Source organism: Geotrypetes seraphini, chromosome 4 (genome assembly GCF_902459505.1).
Source record: "Geotrypetes seraphini chromosome 4, aGeoSer1.1, whole genome shotgun sequence".
Taxonomy (NCBI): Eukaryota; Metazoa; Chordata; class Amphibia; order Gymnophiona; family Dermophiidae; genus Geotrypetes; species Geotrypetes seraphini.
Window position 1 is genome coordinate 147,959,136 of NC_047087.1, and position 17,054 is coordinate 147,976,189.

The 17,054-nt window shown below is 47.0% G+C and overlaps 1 protein-coding gene across 1 annotated transcript in view; it reads left to right on the forward strand.

The window, feature by feature from the left end:
* Positions 1–17,054, forward strand: part of NUDT21 (nudix hydrolase 21) — a 299,370-nt gene that overhangs the window by 364 nt on the left and 281,952 nt on the right. The window lies entirely within an intron of this gene.

The following is a 17,054-nucleotide window of genomic DNA, read 5'->3' on the forward strand; positions in this document are numbered from 1 at the left end:
GAACACGGGCTAGTAAAAATGAGAGCCCTGGAACTCGGGGGAGGGATAAACAGATTTTAAAACTATGAAGGCAGATTTTTAGCTCTAAAATTCCAACAGTTGAACTAATTTCGTGTTTATTTTAAAACCATTAACATTCTTCCCCCCCCCCTCCCCCCAATAGAGGATGTTTTGTAAAATTTGTTGTCTGCGCAATGTCACGGGTGAAAACAAGAGCAAGTGGACTTCTGATGTTCTGCTTAATTCTATATTTTTTTGCTTACGCACTTAGTGCGTTGGATTATCTTGCATAGCCTTAAAGCTGGTATATTAAGTCCATGAAAAAAGTATCGGCTAATAAACCATTCTTGTCCCAAAAGGCGCTATTATTGAGTGGTTTATTCTAGGGAGGAAGAAAGAAAAAAAAAAAATAAAGGAATGGGAGAAGAGTGAGGTGAAAAAAAAAAGTTAAGCAAAAGGGAAACGTGGGGGGCAATTGAGACACCTGAGAAGTTCAAATGTTGACACTAGGGTTTTTCTATGTGGCATAGGTGTTGTCTGCATCATGTATAAAAGTCTAACTATAATTGTTTTCCTCTAGTTCTAGGTGTAATGGTGAACTAGCCTGCGGTCTGGCAGAGATCACTGTAGCTTCTGATTTACTGGAAATCACACTAGATACGATACTACCAATACTGTACCTAACTTACAAATTAGACTTCCTATTTGACTTTTTTCTTAAGGTTACTATTATTATTATTATTAAGGTTACTATTATTATTGTTATTATTGTTGATATTTTCATAGTTGTGTGTTTTTCTAAGATTTAGTATTACCCAGGAGCTATACAAGGTTGGCTGGTTGGTTTGTTTTTCGGTGGGGGGGGGGGGTCTATATTCTGGATTGTGATTGACCTTTGTGGCTTTAGCTGTTTTCTTGCAGGTAAGATAGTGTGGAATTGTTTTGTGTTTCAAGAACCTCCACTTGATATACTGTACACCACGTTCTGACTTTTTGTGCGTTCATAATTTGCACATTTGATTATATGTGCTATGTATATGCATGTGTGTGTGTATGTATATGTGTGTGTGTGTGTATATATATATATATATATATATATATATATATATATATATATATACACACGTGTGTGTGTGTGTACACTAGTCCTTAAGCCCGTTACATTAACGGGTGCTAGAATAGATGTCTTTCTTTCTTTCTCTTTCCTCAGCTGTCCACCACCACACCTTGCCTGCTCCCCTTGTGCAGCGGCAGCCCTTCTCCCTTCGTTTTACTTCCCCCTGTCTAGCAGCACCTCTTCCCTGCTCCCCCTGTCCAGCAGTAGGCCTTCTTCCTTCCTTTTACCTGTTCTCCTTGGAAAAGCGGAGACTCAGAGGAGACATGATAGAGACTTAGAAGATCATAAAGGGCATAGAGAAGATGGAGAGGGGCAGATTCTTCAACCTATCGGGAACCACAAGAACAAGGGGGCACTCAGAGAAATTGAAAGGGGACAGGTTTAGAACCAATGCTAGGAAATTCTTTTTCACTCAGGGTGGTGGGCACATGGAATGCACTTCCGGAGGCTGTGATAGGACAGAGTACATTATGGGGTTTCAAAGAAGGATTGGATAAATTCCTGATGGATGTAGGGATTGAGGGATAAAGATAGAGGTATAGATAGGATTATGTAAGGGTATAGATAGAGGGATTGAAGAGTTTTAGGCAAAGGATCACCTTACTTTAATCAATACAGATACAATACTACTTGATTCTACATAAAGCAACAAAAAAAAATTTTTTTCTACCTTTTGTCGTTTCTGTTTTAATCATCTTCTCTTCGCTCTCTTCTTTCTATTCAGTGTTTGTCCTCGCTCCCTTCCATTCAACATCTGTCCTCTCTTTGTCCCTTCCACCCAGCCTCTGCCTGCTCTCTCTCTACCGCTTGCATCCACTGTCCACCCTCTCTGCCCTTTCCATCCAGTGTTCGCACTCTCTCTGTTCCATATGGCATCTTCCTTCTTTCTATGTCCCTTCAATAAAATGTGCCCTTTCTCTCCTTTGTACATGATTAATTTCTGCTTCACCCCCTCCCCTATGCTCTGGCATCTCTCTCTTCTCCTTTCCTTCATTCCTTCCTACTCCACCCCATTGTCTGGCATCTCTATCTCCTTCCCTTCTCTCCCCCATGCCCTGGCGTCTCCCTCCTCCCCCTCCCCCCATATGCGCTGACATCTCTCCCCCCCTTCATGGTCTGGTAGCTCCTTTCCTTTCCCTCCCTCCCATGGTCTTGGCATCTCTTCCCTGGTCTTCCTTTTCCCCTCTCTCTCCCCAATTGGGTGCTGTTGCAGCACTTCTCTTCCCCTCCCCAATTGGATGCTGCTGCAGCACTTCTCTTCCCCTCCCCAATTAGGTGCAGCAGCAGCTTTTCTTTTCCTCCCCAATTGGGTGTACCAGCTTTTCTCTTCCCCCCCCAAAAAAAAAAATTGGGTGCAGCAGCAACATTTCTCTTCCCTTCCCCCCTTTCCCCAAAAATAATGCAGCAGCAGAACATTTCTCTTCCCCCTCCCCTCCCCCATTCGGTACAGCAGCATTTCTCTTCCAATCACTCCCAGCTCACACCTGTCGGCAGAGTCGCTAAGCAAGTTGTAAGCTTCCCTCCATTGCTGACCTATCTTCCATAGGTCAGCGATGGAGGGAAGCTTACAACTTGCTACTTTTACTTGCTTCGGGCCGGCTTCCTTTCTCTTCCCTCTGAAACCGGAAGTTAAGTCCCATGGGGGGGGGGGGGGAGAAGAGAAGGGAAGCCGGCACGCACACGTTACAGCCCCGGAGGGAAGCTTAAAACTTGCTGCTTTTACTTGCTTCGGGCCTTCCTCGCTGGCGGGTCCTGCCTTTGCGGAAACATGCATGCTGGCAAAAAAAAAGGCAAGCGTCAGTCAAAATTTTCAGCAGCAAGTCAGCCCGGGAAGGAGCATCGGCGGCAGCAGCAGGATTTGCCGGGCGGTCATCTAATTTAGCCGGGTGGAGCGCCCAGCTAAAAGGCCCTGGGGAGAACGCTGCATAATAAGGGGATAAGAGGGATGAAGATAACATAAAATTTTGAAAGTAATACATGCACATTTAAAGTGAATCCTGAGATAGACTGGAAGCCAATTTACTTTTTCCAAAAATTAATTTCACAGCAGTATTGTGTATCAGTTGGAGTCTTTGAAGGCAGGTCTTTGTTATGCCGAGATAGATAGCGGTACAGTAATCTAGCCGGGATAATATGATAGATTAGACCAAAACAGAGAAGTGTTGTTGGTGGAAAAGGCTTCTGACCTTACTCAATATTCGAGGCTAAAAAAGCACTTCTTGACGAGAGTTTATTTGATCCTTAAAGGTAAGAGAAGAGTCTGAGACCTCCCAGTATCTTGGAAGAGAACTCGATCTGTAGGGAGACCCCAGAATCCAAAGTTTGGGCCTAGCCATAAAAGTTTTTGTTTTTGCAGCATTTAACTTCATCTGGCTTGGCGTTTGAAGATATAATGATTTATTTTAAAGGCTGGGTTGGTGAGATCTGAATTGATCTCAATTAATATAAAGATGTCATCCTCGTATAAAGATGTCATCCTCATAGGTGAACAGTGTTTCCCAAGCTGACAACTTGTAAAGGTTCAATGCAAGGGAGCCGCCAGGATTTTGAGATGTCACCTTTAATGCTAACTGAATAATAATAATTTTATTTCTTATATACCGCCAAAGCCATAGTAGTTTGAGGCGGTTTACAATGAAGAAGGGCTGGACAATCAACGAAATTGGTACAATGGTACAAACAGAGAAAATAGGTGGCAGAGAAAAATGGTACAAACAGAGAAAAAAAGAACAATCAGCGAACAGTGGTACAATCGGCGAAGAATCAGCGAGGATAGGTACAATCAGGGTAATAAATGGTACAGGGAAGAAGGTCAAGACAATCTGCGTGAAGGACGAGACGATAAGAATTTAGAGAACCAGTTGAGAACAGCCTGATTAAGACTGATGTCTGAAAGTAAATAAAGCAGAATGTCGTGATGCACTACGTCAAACGCCGCAGATAGATCAAACTGAAGCAAAATAGCATATTTGTATTGTAATTGTTGAATTTTTGAAAGTAGGAAGATCAGCAAGGTTTCAGTGCTGAAATTCGAACGAAATCCATGTTGAAATGGTTGAAGTATTGAAAATTTCTCAAGATAGTTAGACACAGCAGATGAATCCAGAGCCCCACCCAGTCTGGATTCTGTGGCAACTCCCGTGGTGGGGTGAGGGGCACTGGTATTGGGGGTAGATTGTTTCTATTCTTATTCTCTTATGGGAAAGTTTTTGGTCTGCAGCTGCATTGTCCTGGATGCTTGGGAAAGAGCAGTACTAATTGGCAAGAGGGGTTCCACCCAGATATACTCCTTCAAACCAGTTCTCTAAATCCACCTGCTGGTAGATGTGTGCTATCCCACTGGTCTCTGGATTCATCTGCTGCATCTAAAGCAGGGGTCTCAAAGTCCCTCCATGAGGACCGCAATCCAGTCAGGTTTTCAGGATTTCCCCAATAAATGTGCATTGAAAGCAATGCATGCACATAGATCTCATGCATATTCATTTGGGAAATCCTGAAAACCAGACTGGATTGCGTCCCTCAAGGAGGGACTTTGAGACCCCTGGTCTAAAGGAAAGAAAATTAACAGATAGGATAGAATTTTTCTATCTATCTATCTGTATACATACAACAAAATCTTGGATTGCAAGTAACTTGGCATTAGAGAGCTGCACGGGGACGGCGGGAATCTCGTGGGTTCCCCCTTCAGGTCTCGGGGATCCCATGGGGACGCCCCCTCTGGTTGTGAGGATCCTGCAGGGTTGGAGGCAGCTTGAGCCAAGTGACTCATCTTCTTTTCCTGCCCTCCTGCAGTGTGCAGCGCTCCCAGCACGCCACATGTAGCTGACCCGGAAGTCTTCCCCCATCATCAGAGTTGACATCAGAGGAAGGCTTCATGTCAGTAGCGTGCAGAGCCCACTGCCCTGCGATAGTGAAGAAGTACTGCTCTAAGTCTGATGTCGGGAGAGGTTGTGAGATGGTTCTATCGTGCGCGCTCTCAGCTGTTGCGCCTCACGTGCCACATCGCAGGGAAGGAGTGGAAAGAAGGAAAGAATGATTCTTTCTGGAGGGGGCAGAAAGGGAGGGAGGGGGTGGGCACGCACACATTGTAATTAGGAGGAAGCAGTTGGGACATGGAAGGGTGTGTTTTTGCTTTTTTGAACACAGAAGGCAGGGAAAAGATTCCTGGTCAGCAGTTTTTTTGAGAGGAGCAACATTAATGGAAATAGTACAGATTGGCTGCTTGAGTTGGGGTGGTTGTTTGTTTTTTGGGGGAGGGTTCTTGTATATTGTACAACGAGGCAGGGAAGGAAGGGAAACTGTCTACAGGCCTTTGCTTTTTATAGCAAGCTAGTTTTGACATCCATAACTTGTTGAATGGCATAAACTTGGGAGAGAGGATGGAGGAAGGGAGGGAAAGAGATACTGAGGTGGGGGAGGGAATAGAAAGGGAGAATTGGGCGTAAGTGTGTCAGAGGGAAAGAGATGGTGTACAAGTGGGAATGGAAGAAAGGAGAATTTTTGGTCATAGGGAGGGAGTGAGGTACAGATGAGAGGGAGAAATGTGGTGGAAAGGGAACAGTGGGATAGATTGAAAGGGATGCAAGAGGGAGGAATGCTGGATATAGTGGTGAAGGGAATGGAGGGAGAGATGTGGCATGGTGCAGGAGAGGGGTGATAGAAGGAGAAATGTCGGGCATGGGGCTGGTGGGCAGGGGTGAAAGATGCTGCACATGGTCTGGGGGATAAGAGAGGGATAAATGCTTGGCTATAGTAGGAGGAACCAATGGACAGCAACAGAAGAATTTGCAGAAAACAGGAAAGCGGGAAAAAGAAACTGGGACCAACTTGATGGAAAATAAGTCTCCAGACAAACAAGATAAAAAACGGAATTTATTGACTAAAATATGTTAGTTTTGGGAAATGTATATAGCAGATGTCTTTGTATTGTGTTCAAAAGAAAAGGAAATGCATTTCTGATTTTATTTCTTTATTGTTGAAGTAGTACGTATTGTCCCTTGTTGTGGCTGGTAGGGATCCCCAAGCACCGCCACCAGAGGACCTCCAGAGATGGCCAGAATTCCCCTCCACCAAGCGCAGCATTTGCTGGAGCCATCCTTGAGCCACTGAGGTGCCAGCATCTGTGACTCAGGGATGCTACTGCTGCCTGCCAAGCTTGGCAAAAGGGACCCCTGACCAACTGTAGAGGAAGTCCTCAGCTGACAGCTTGGGGGTCCTCATCAGCAGAGTACAGTGGTACCTTGGTTTACGAGTGTACCGGTTTGTGAGTGTTTTGCAAGACAAGCAAAACATTCGCAAAATCGGCGCCTCAGAAACCGAGCTTGCCTCGATTTGTGAGCAGCGTCTCCCGCAATCCGTTACCCTCCTGCCACGATCTGAAACCCCCCAGCACCCACCCGAACATGCTGCTTACGCACAGAACATGCCGGTGCCCAAAGATCTGCGTCCTCTTCTTTGCTGGGCCTTGATCATCTGCGCATGCTCAAGGCCTTCACGGAGAATCTCGGAGAGAGCGTGAACTCGAAGGTCTTGAGCATGCGCAGATGCTCAAGGCCCAGCAAAGAAGAGGTCGCAGATCTTCGGAAACTGGCGTCAGCATGTCCTTTATGTTGGTGCCGGTGGCCAGATGGGGGTAAGCAGCGTGTTCGGGTGGGTGCTGGGGGATTTTAGATCACTGCACGGGGGTGTGATGTGAGCGGGGGGATGCCGGATCGCGGGGGGAGGGTGCCGGATCATGGGGGGGTGGCGGTTCACGCGGGGGGGGGGGGAGCGAAGCTGGTTCTCGGGGGGGGGGGGGTAGAGTAGCACCGCTGGGCTCGGGAGGTGGGGGTGGGGGGTGGGAATGAATCAAGCGAGTTTCCCTTTGTTCCTATGGGGAAACTCGCTTTGATATACGAGTATTTTGGTTTATGAGCATGCTTCTGGAACGAACTATGCTCGTAAACCAAGGTACCACTGTATTTATATTTTATGTTTACATTAGAGGCTCTGGTAGAAAACCGTTTACAAAGTATGTATTCTTCCCAATTAATACTTCCAAATTAATAAAGTGTCTTTGCTTATTTGTAAATGGGTCTCTACCAGTAGCATAATTAAATGAAATAACTATTTATCCCAGGACAAGCAGGCAGCATATTCTTGACTGATGGGTGACGGCACCGACGGAGCCCCGGTATGGACAATTTTAGAGTGATTGCACTCTAAGAACTTTAGAAAGTTCTAGCTAGGCCGCACCACGCGTGCGCGAGTGCCTTCCCGCCCGACAGAGGCGCGCGGTCCCCAGTTTTCTTAATTCCGCAGAGCTAAGAAGACGTGTGTTTCCAACGGCTGTTGGAAGTTTTTTTCTATTTTTCACTTGCCTTCCTGCTCGCGCGTATTTTTCTCTTCATAATTTATTTCTTTCTTTTTCATTTACTGTTTGTGTAAAAAAAAAAAAAATCGTTTTATTTTTTATTTTTTATCGATCTGCCCCGGCGGGGCCTGTTGGCACCATCGAAGCCTCGGGCTTCGATTTTGCTACAGCAGTTTTTCCCTTCATGCCCCCGTCACCGGGTTTCAAAAAGTGTCAGCGGTGTGCACGCCCTATCTCCCTCTCCGACCCGCACAAGTGGTGCCTCCAGTGTCTGAGTCCGGACCATAGGGCTGAAACCTGCACCCGCTGTAGTTCTTTACAAAAAAGAACTTAAAAAAATCGTCAAATTCAGCAGCGGATCCTTTTCGGTACCGCTATGGAAGTTGCACCGGTATCGACGTCGACGACTTCCTCCAAATCGACTCCGACTGCCTCGGCACCGCAAGATACATCGCCGGTGTCGACTCCTGTAGGTAAGCCGGCTAAGAAGCCTTCCCCTACTGTTCTAGGCCCGCCAGTCGAGCATGCAGTGAGCCAAGTCCTGCAGACTGAGCGCCGGCCCCGTAAGCGCTCCGCTCCCATTGAAGTCATTGCCTCGTCATCGGCATCGACTTCTCCCGAGCGTCAAGCGGCACCGAAGGTACCGAGCAAGAAAAAAACGGTACCGGTGCCATCGGGACCAACGTTGGATGAGCGCATTGCCTCTATCCTCCAGGTCCAGCTTAAGGAGCAACTCCAACACTTGCTCCCGGCTCTGTTGACTCCGAATCTTCCAGTATCGGTACCGACTGAGCCTTCGGTGCCGTCTGTCGATCAGCCTCTTTTATTGACATCGACTGTTTCGGCACCGCACAAATCTTTATCCATGCCTGTTCTGTCAGCGGAACCGAAGCGGCGTACTACTCCTACGGTTTCTGACCCGGTACCGTTCTCTGAACCCCGTACCGTACTACATTCCCCAGGTACCGTTTCCACCCCTTCAGATAAATCGGTACGCAAGACTAAGCATACTGAAACATCTACTCCACTGTCCCAGGGCCGTTTCCAATCGGTACGGGACCCTGACTTGTGGGACGACTCAGATGATCCCCTCGGTACCGAGGAAGATTACACATCTGATGAGGATGAACCATCGGTGCAGGATCCTGCTGCTAAGCCAGAGCACTCCTGCTTCACCAAATTTTTAAAGGAGATGTCAGACTCCCTTTCTATTCCATTGGAGTCTGACTCTAAAAAATCCAAGGCATTTCTGGATGCTTTAGATTTTGACCAACCTCCTAAAGAGTTTTTAAAGTTGCCCCTCCATGACATCTTGAGGGAAACTTTTTATAAGAATCTGGAAACTCCTTTGACGATTCCAGGAGCCCCAAGAAAACTGGAATCTCTGTATAAAGTGATTCCAATTCCAGGATTTGACAAACACCAACTTCCCCATGAATCTCTGTTGGTAGAGTCAACCCTAAAAAAATCTGCGGGAGCCAGTGTATATGCCTCTGTCCCTCCTGGCAGAGAAGGAAAGGCCATGGATAAATTTGGGAAACGCCTTTACCAAAATGCGATGCTGGCCAACCGTTCAGGTAATTACGCATTCCACTTCTCTTTTTACCTGAAGCATCTCATTCAACAGGTGACCCGAAAGAGGCAATTCTTATGTTCAAGACACGAGTCTTGGCTATAGGAGCTTTATTCTTCCTTAAATTTCCTTGCAAATGTTTGGTTATATATGAGAGTAAGTACAGTTTTGTTGATCCATCTCATTTGGAAAGTTTCCTGAAAGATAAATCTAAAATAGATAAATTACTTGAGACTATTGCAGAGGTTGATAAGAAGTGATAAAGTAAAGAAATGAACATTGCTTGGCTGAAGTTATAATTTAAATTACATCTTTTTATGAGATCTATTGGGTGAAGTTACAGTCCCAATAATGTGGACTTGGATTTGAAAGATTTATTTTCTTTTGTAATAATTTTGTTTTACATTGGTGTGTGTTCCTATTTTTATTTGTTGTAATAATGAATAAACTTATAAATAAAAAAAACATACTGTGCAAAATATAAAGACAATAGATGTAAATTTGAAAAAAGGTGATGCATAACAATCACCACTTTACAAATTAACAAATAGAAATAAAACAAGTAACGAGAAATAAAAAAATACCATTTTATTGAAATAATCCATTTTTCAATTGGCTTTCAGAGGCCAAATGTTTCTTTAAAACAGTACAATATACTGCTGTTATGGTGTCCTGTCCTGACCTGAGCAAAGGGGTTTAGTTAAAAAAAAATTGCCTTATTTCCATTTCCTATTTATAAACTTTTATCAATATAGTTACAATACTACTTGATTCTATGTAATTTAACAAAAATAATTCTTTCTACCTTTTGTCGTTTCTGCTTTAATCATTTTCTTTTCACTCTCTTCTTTCTAGTCAGCGTTTGTCCTCTCTCCTTTTCATGCAACATCTGCCCTCTCTCTTTTCCCCTTCCACCCAGCCTCTGTCCTCTCTCTCCCCCTTCCATCCACTGTCCACCCTCTCTCTCTTCCATATGGCATCTTCCCTCTTTCTATGTCCCTTCAATAAACTGTATTTCCCTAGCAACAGCAGCAGATGAATCCAGAGACCAATGGGGATAGCCCACATCTACCAGCAGGCGGAGATAGAGAAACTGATTAACAGGTGGTCCTATTGGCTGGCACTCCTCCTGATTACCCAGTATTCTCTATCTCCCAGCAGGTGTGGTCGCTGTTCCCCTAGCTCCTGGACTCTGGCTGTGACTGGGCCTTTATTTTCTCCTGTTGAGGCTTTCTCTTCAGTGAGCTGGTTGATTTTTTTCTCCTGTTGAGATCTTCTCTTCAGTGATACGGGGTGTCCGGCTGATCGGTGCCGGCTTTAGAGGTTACACTTGGGCCCTCCCTTGTCCCTGCCTCACCCTCCCTCCAGTGATAGAGGGTATACCTAGGTCTCTCTTTTTCTTCTTTCCCTTAAAAAAAAAAAAAAAAGTGAAAGAGACCTAAATTACTATATATGAATGTGCCCTTCCTGTGGGGCTTGGCCGGTGTCTGCCAGCCCTGCCCACAAGGTTGTGAGTATTTCTTTTTGTGAATTTCAACTGTGGTTTATATTTTCTAGTGGTGTTGGAGCTGTGAGTTTTGTTTTTGCAGTTGTCTTGGAACTGCAGGGTTTGTTGTTGGTGTCCTGAGTTCTGCGGTTTATGTTTTTGTAAATTCTGTGGAAACTGCGGCTGTGCAGTCGCGTGGTTCCCCACCTTGATTATTTATTTCTGAATCACTGCACTTGGGACAGTTCGCTCGTGTTGTCTATGGAGCTTAAATTTTGAGTTTTTCGGGTGTATACTTATTTTTGCCTGGTGGTCTCCAACTTTGTAAATTGGGCGCGATTGTCCGAGCCGGTCCCTTCCCGCACGCGGGAGACGCGTGCTTGTGCTAATGCTTGGTCGGGAGGGCCCTAACGTTTTCGGCCTGTTCCCTACAGCTGCCATTTACCCGGCGTGGGCCGCGGCGGGGTTCCGGTTGCACGGATGGCCATGTTTGCAGAGCCGGTGCCTTTCAGCAAGCAGGAGGCTCGCACTAATGCTCCGACGCTGGCGGGGGCGCCGCTGCGTCCTCTGAGTCGGTTCGGCAGCTGACTTCTCTCGGCGCTCCCCGCAGTCTCCCTGTTCTTTTTATTTTTTTTTTTTTTTAAAAAAAAGGTAATACAAATTGATCCGGCTGTGGGTTACATTTGCTGTTGCCGCATCAGTTTGATTCCCTGTGAGAGTTTTTCTCCAGCGGCAGTTCTTGGGGAGCCTTCTGGCTGTGCCTAAGGTTGCTGGAGTGAGAGACCCATGCTTGGCTTCTCAGTTGCAGCTTCTTCCTGCACTGAGTCGGTGCAGGCAATTTGCCACTGACGGAGATCAGCGGCAGGGAGATTCACGGATCTTGGTTCAGTCCTATCCTGTTATCTCCCAGGGTGGCTGTATGGTAAGGATTCTGCTTGGTGTCTGTTTTCCTCTGCTTGGTGCCTTGGGGCCGCGCAGCTGGTATCTAGTAGTGCTATAACAATTTTCCTGGTACTGGAGTGCTAGGTATCCGGTTGACCTGCACGGTGCTGATGGCACGGGGTGGCTTGGTAGCACCTGGCCCTTTCCAGTGTGCAGGGCTCAGTTTTATTCATTTCTGGAGCGACGCCAGGACTGTGTTTCCAGGTTGCCATTCCGGATTATGTGGCACCTTATTCTCCTGCCGTCGGCTACATAGCCCCTTAATTTTCCCTGTGCACATAGTTCTTCGAGCGTTCCCGTCTCCTTGACGCCATGTACTAGGCTAATCTTGGAGGCAAAAGCCCAGGCTATTTTGCCTTCTCCTTGATGTTTCTATTTCGGGAGGGGAGTCTTCTCTTTCGGACATTCGGATTCATGGACTTTGCCAAGGGGCACTGTATCCTGTTTGTGCCTTCCTGTGAGGTCTTCCCTTTTGGAGCAGTTGGTTTTGGGGGACGCTTAAGTGGTGTTATTTCACTCCTAGCTGTCCCGACCCTTCTTTTCAGTATCCAGGCTGTATAGTCCAGGTTGGCCGGGTTCTTCTTCTTCTTACCATCTTTCTTAAGCTGCGAACCTGGGGTCTACTCCAGGTGGTTTTCTTTCGTCCAGAGCTTACCACTCTCGTCCAGCCCGTTCCCCGGCCTCCCGGGTGTCGTTCGATAGAGGTCTGCTGACTCCTTCGATGTCCTAGCAGCGGGGGGGGGGGGGACGTGAGCATGTCTGGTCAACTTGGCATCCTCTAATCCCTTTGCTGGTTCTTTCTGCACCTCCCTGTATGTTGGGCAGCCAAAGGTGGTACGGGTGCAGGGTCCCCTTCAAGACTTCCTGGCGCTCGAGGCGGTAATTCTGGTCCCCCCTGGTCCAAAAGGTGCAGGGACGTGTTGCAGTTTTCTTGTTGGGGTCGATTAGTGGGAGTTCTTTACGGCGATCGGTCTCACAGGCGTATTCTCTCATATCCCCATATGGCCATCGCATCGCCGGTATTTGCACTGGACTCCGAATCGGTGCTTGATTTGCTTGCCTCTCTTGGAGCAACGCTTTCGGTTTTGCCCCATGCCACCCAAGGCTTCACGTTCATTTTAAAACATGAGGGCAGTAGTTTTTGGCACTTACGGGCGTTTTGCCTACTTTCTTTTTGTCTGGCTGCTTGATTTGGACGTCGTCTGATCGGGCCATTTGCCTGCCTTGATAAGGGGTGGTTTCTTTTCCTCGGTTCTTTAGACATGACTTTGAATTTGTGTGGCACTCTTTTCTCTTGTACTACTTACAGGTATATCGGGAAGCTGTGTTTTATTCATATGGGAGAGAACTGTGTTCTTACCTGAGGCTAGGGCGAGGTGTCTCAGTCTCAGGTTTGCATTCTTCTTCGGTCACCATGACCAAGAGTATGGGATTCTGTACCGGTTCAAGGTTCCATGTGGCTGACTCCCCTGGAATCTTCTGCTTGCTTTCCCATGCTAACGCTTCAGCAGTCGTTTTTGTTCCGGTGGTTCCCGGTATCTCAGGGCTCCAATTCTTTGGTAGGCTCCTCAAGCATAGCTCTGTAGGATTTGGTGGCTCACCGAGATTTCTCTTTTCAAAGGCATGCCTCGGTCTTTGCTGGACTAGCTTATGGTCACCACACATCCCGGGCTGTCGGGTTGGGGGGCTGGATACCTTCCATCCTCAGCTCCAGGAGTCTGGTATTAATAGGCAACTCGGTACTTGTTCGCTCTTCTACTCTGGAGCATGGTCAGGCTACCTTTCTGGAGCTTCAGACCATTCTTCCGGAATGACACTGTAGGTCTTTTCAGTCAGTATTATGATGGGGGTGTTTCTCTACAGCCTGGGCAGTAGACGGCTGTACTCAGTTGGCGGGTAATGTTGTGGTTCTACTTCGATGGGTGGACCCTCATCTTCCTCTTCTGTTGGCAGTTCATGTTATGAGTCAGGAAAAGAATGTGGATAGACTTTCTCTCCGCGCCATCTGAGCATGGCCCATTTTGTGTATGTTAATGTGTGCAGCGCTGTGTCCGCTCTAGAAGGTGTATAGGTGAGTGATAATAATAATAATTTATTTTCTTATATACCGCCAAAGCCATGGTAGTTCGAGGCGGTTTACAACAAGAGGTGCTGGACAGTCAGCGATAAGTTACAAAATAGAATCAATGAATACGAGTACACTGGAAGCAAGTACATATAAGAGGCGCTGGACAGTCAGCAGTGAAATCTTCTACATCTTGGATATTGGGAATTTTGGCTCAGGCGTTCCAGCTCTTTTTATGGATGCGGGATCTACTGGGCCTAGACCTCATGGCCTCGTCTCAAAATTCCAAGCTTCCTAGCTTCTTCAGCCGGTAAAGGGACTGGGAGTCAGAGGGGGTAGCAGCATGGCTTCTTTGTCGCCTCTCGTTTCTACCTTTTTCAGTGTTTTCCCCTGGCTGATCTTAGCTTGGATTTGCCATCTCGAGCTCGCTTTCCGGGCACAGTATTTGTAGAATCTCTGGCTTGGCTGCACCATCCTTGAGATGTGGATCTGATGAGTCTTTCGACAGCCGGACTATGAAGTTTCCTGGTATCTCCGGATTTGCTCACTTAGGGTCCGCTCAATATGGATATTCGTACTACTTTGGTATTACGACCTAGCTTTTGAGTAGTCATGACTGACCTGTTATGCGAAGCAGGTTGTTACTTATCTTATCCAGGCGCTACAGACATCTTAACCTGTGGCTTCTGCTTCCTTTTGGAGGTTTTTCCTTTCTTGGATACTTCTCCATATTTGCATCCTTCCAAAGTTCCATTTTGGCACAGGGGCATTGCTGGGGGCTTAGCGTTCAATTCCCTTCCGCTTCTAGTGCCATTCTTAGTTTGTTACAAGAGCCAGGTATATTGCTCTTCGATTACTTCTCAGCTTCATGTAGTTCAGTTCCTAAACGGAGTACGGTATATTTGTACACCAATTAGAAAGTCCGAAGTGCAATTTTCATGTGCTTCTTCGCAGTTACCGAAGGTTTCATGTCCTTCTTGTGCCATGGAACACGGGGTTTCTTGTGGCCATAGCTTCGGCTCTGCAGTTTTCCGGGTTGCAGGCCTTGTTCAGCGGGGATTCCTATTTCTGATTTCCAAAATCTGGGGTATCAGTTCGGACGGTACCACAATTATTTCTCAGGAAGTGTCATCCTTTCTTTTATGACAAGCTCACTTTTCCTTCCTTCTTCCTGGGAGGAGAAATGGGGAGACGTGCGTTTCTTCACTGACTTTTTTGAAAGTGCGTAGCGTTCTCCGCGAGCAAGGTTTCTAATGACTTTTAGTTGTTTAGATCACCTTTTTGTATTCTTCAAGGGACGCCTCAAACATATGGCGGCGTCCAAAGCCTCCATCGCTCGATGGGTCCAGGTGGACATTCTTTATGCTTGCTTGCTGGCAGGGAAGCAGTTGGCGAAAGACATTCATGACCATTCTGCCGGAGCGATGGCTACTTCTTGGGCTCGGCCCAGGGGTTTTTCCTTGGAGGAGATTTGTCTCGCGACTACTTGGTCTTATGAGAGTGCTTTCTCTCCGCATTTCGGCTTGGATGTGGGGGCGCTTGCGGTAGGGGCGTTTTGTGCTTCGGTTGTTGCGGAGGCGGCGTTTGCTTCCCACCCAGATCGAGGATTGCTTTGCTACATCCCATTGGTCTCTGGATTCATCTGCTGCTGTTGCTAGGGAAGGAAAAATTATGTTCTTACCTGTTATTTTTCTTTCCCTTAGACGCAGCAGATGAATCCAGAGCCCCACCCTTTCTGGATATTGTCTCGGTTTTTTCTTTTGCAAGTTTCGCAGTTTGTTATTGTGGCAGGTTGTTTTATGTATTGTTGCATTTTGAGATTTGTTATGGGAAAGAAGTTTTTTCCATGCTATGCCTATTGCTGGTTCCGGATGCTTGGGCAAGGAGCTATACTGGGTAATCAGGAGGAGTGCCAGCCAATAGGACCACCTGTTAATCAGTTTCTCTATCTCCGCCTGCTGGTAGATGTGGGCTATCCCCATTGGTCTCTGGATTCATCTGCTGCGTCTAAGGGAAAGAAAATTAACAGGTAAGAACATAATTTTTCCATCCTGTGCCCTTTCTCTCCTTTGTACATGATTTAGTTAAGCTTCATCCCCTCCCCTATGCTCCGGCATCTCTCTCTTCTCCTTTCTTTCTTCCCACTCAACCCCATGATCTGGCATCTCTATCCCCTTCCCTCCCCCCCATGCTTTGGCATCTCTCTCCTCTCTTTCATCTCCTCCTCCCCTCCATTATCTGGCATCTCCTCTCCTTCCTTTCTTTCCCTTCCTGCCTTTCCCCTGTTCTGGCATCCATCTCCTCCCCCTCACCCATGCCCTGACATCTCTCCCTCCCCTTCATGGTCTGGTATTTCCTTTCCTTTTCCTCCCTCCCTTGGTCTTGGCATCTCTCTTTCCTATCCCTTCCCTGGTCTTCCTTCTCCCTCCTTCACTCTCTCCCCCCAATTGGGTGCAGCAGCATTTCTCTTTCCCCTCCCCCAGTTGCGTACCAAGGGAGGGGCGGGGGTGGTGGTCCGCCCCGGGTGCAAGCCATGAGGGGGGGTGCTCCTGGCCTTGGAGTCATGGCCCGGGAACTTCCCTTCTCATGGCCCGACCCTCGCTTACCCGACTGCAGCAGAAAGCAACCTGCAAAAAGGATCGCGAGTTCTTTAGCGATCCTTGCAGGTTGCCATAGGCCTCTGGAGTTGTCTCCCTCTGCCGCGATCCTGCCTTTGGGGGGAGGTGCAGGCCTTCAGGGGGGACAGTCCTTCGGGGTGTGGGGGACAAACCTCCAGGGGAGGGGATCCTGGTGTAGAAGTACACGGAGGGAGGGAGGGAAGGGGGGTTCAAAGATACGTGTATATGCCGGACTTTGGGGGGAAGAAATAATGGGTCTAAAAACAGAGGAGTGGGAGAAAGATGGTGGATAATGGGATTTAGGGATGGAAGGAACAGAAAGGGAGAGAAGTTGGAAACAAGGGATGGTGTGGATGGGGGATAGAGATACTGGATAGGAGGATAGTTGGGAAGAGAAAGGGAGAGATGGTGGACCCTGGGGTGGTGGGGAAGGAGGGAGAGATGCTGGGTGAAAGGGTGGTTAAGAAAAGGTGAATCTGTGGATGGAGATGAAAAAAAAGGAAAGATACCAGATCTCCGAGGGAGGGAAGGGAAACGAAAGTGGAGGACAGAGATGGCAGATGGATGGTTAGCACAGAGAAAGAAGGAGACCCTGGCAAGCAAGACAACCAGAGCCTGGGACCAACAAGATTTGAATATTGACCAGACAACAAAAGGTAGGGAAAATAATTTTATTTTCTGTTTTGTGATTACAATATGTCAGATTTGAAAAGTGTATCCTGCCAGAGCTGGTGTTAGACCACAAACGTGAGCTAGGATTTAACAGAGAGAGAAAAAGTCCTTTCTGTTTTTTTATTTTATTTACACCACAGCACCAATGTGGTTAGGAGAAGCCAAAGGGGGTGAAAAAGCTATAAAATAAACCCACCAGGATGTTTGAAAAAACACCCAATTGGGCAGG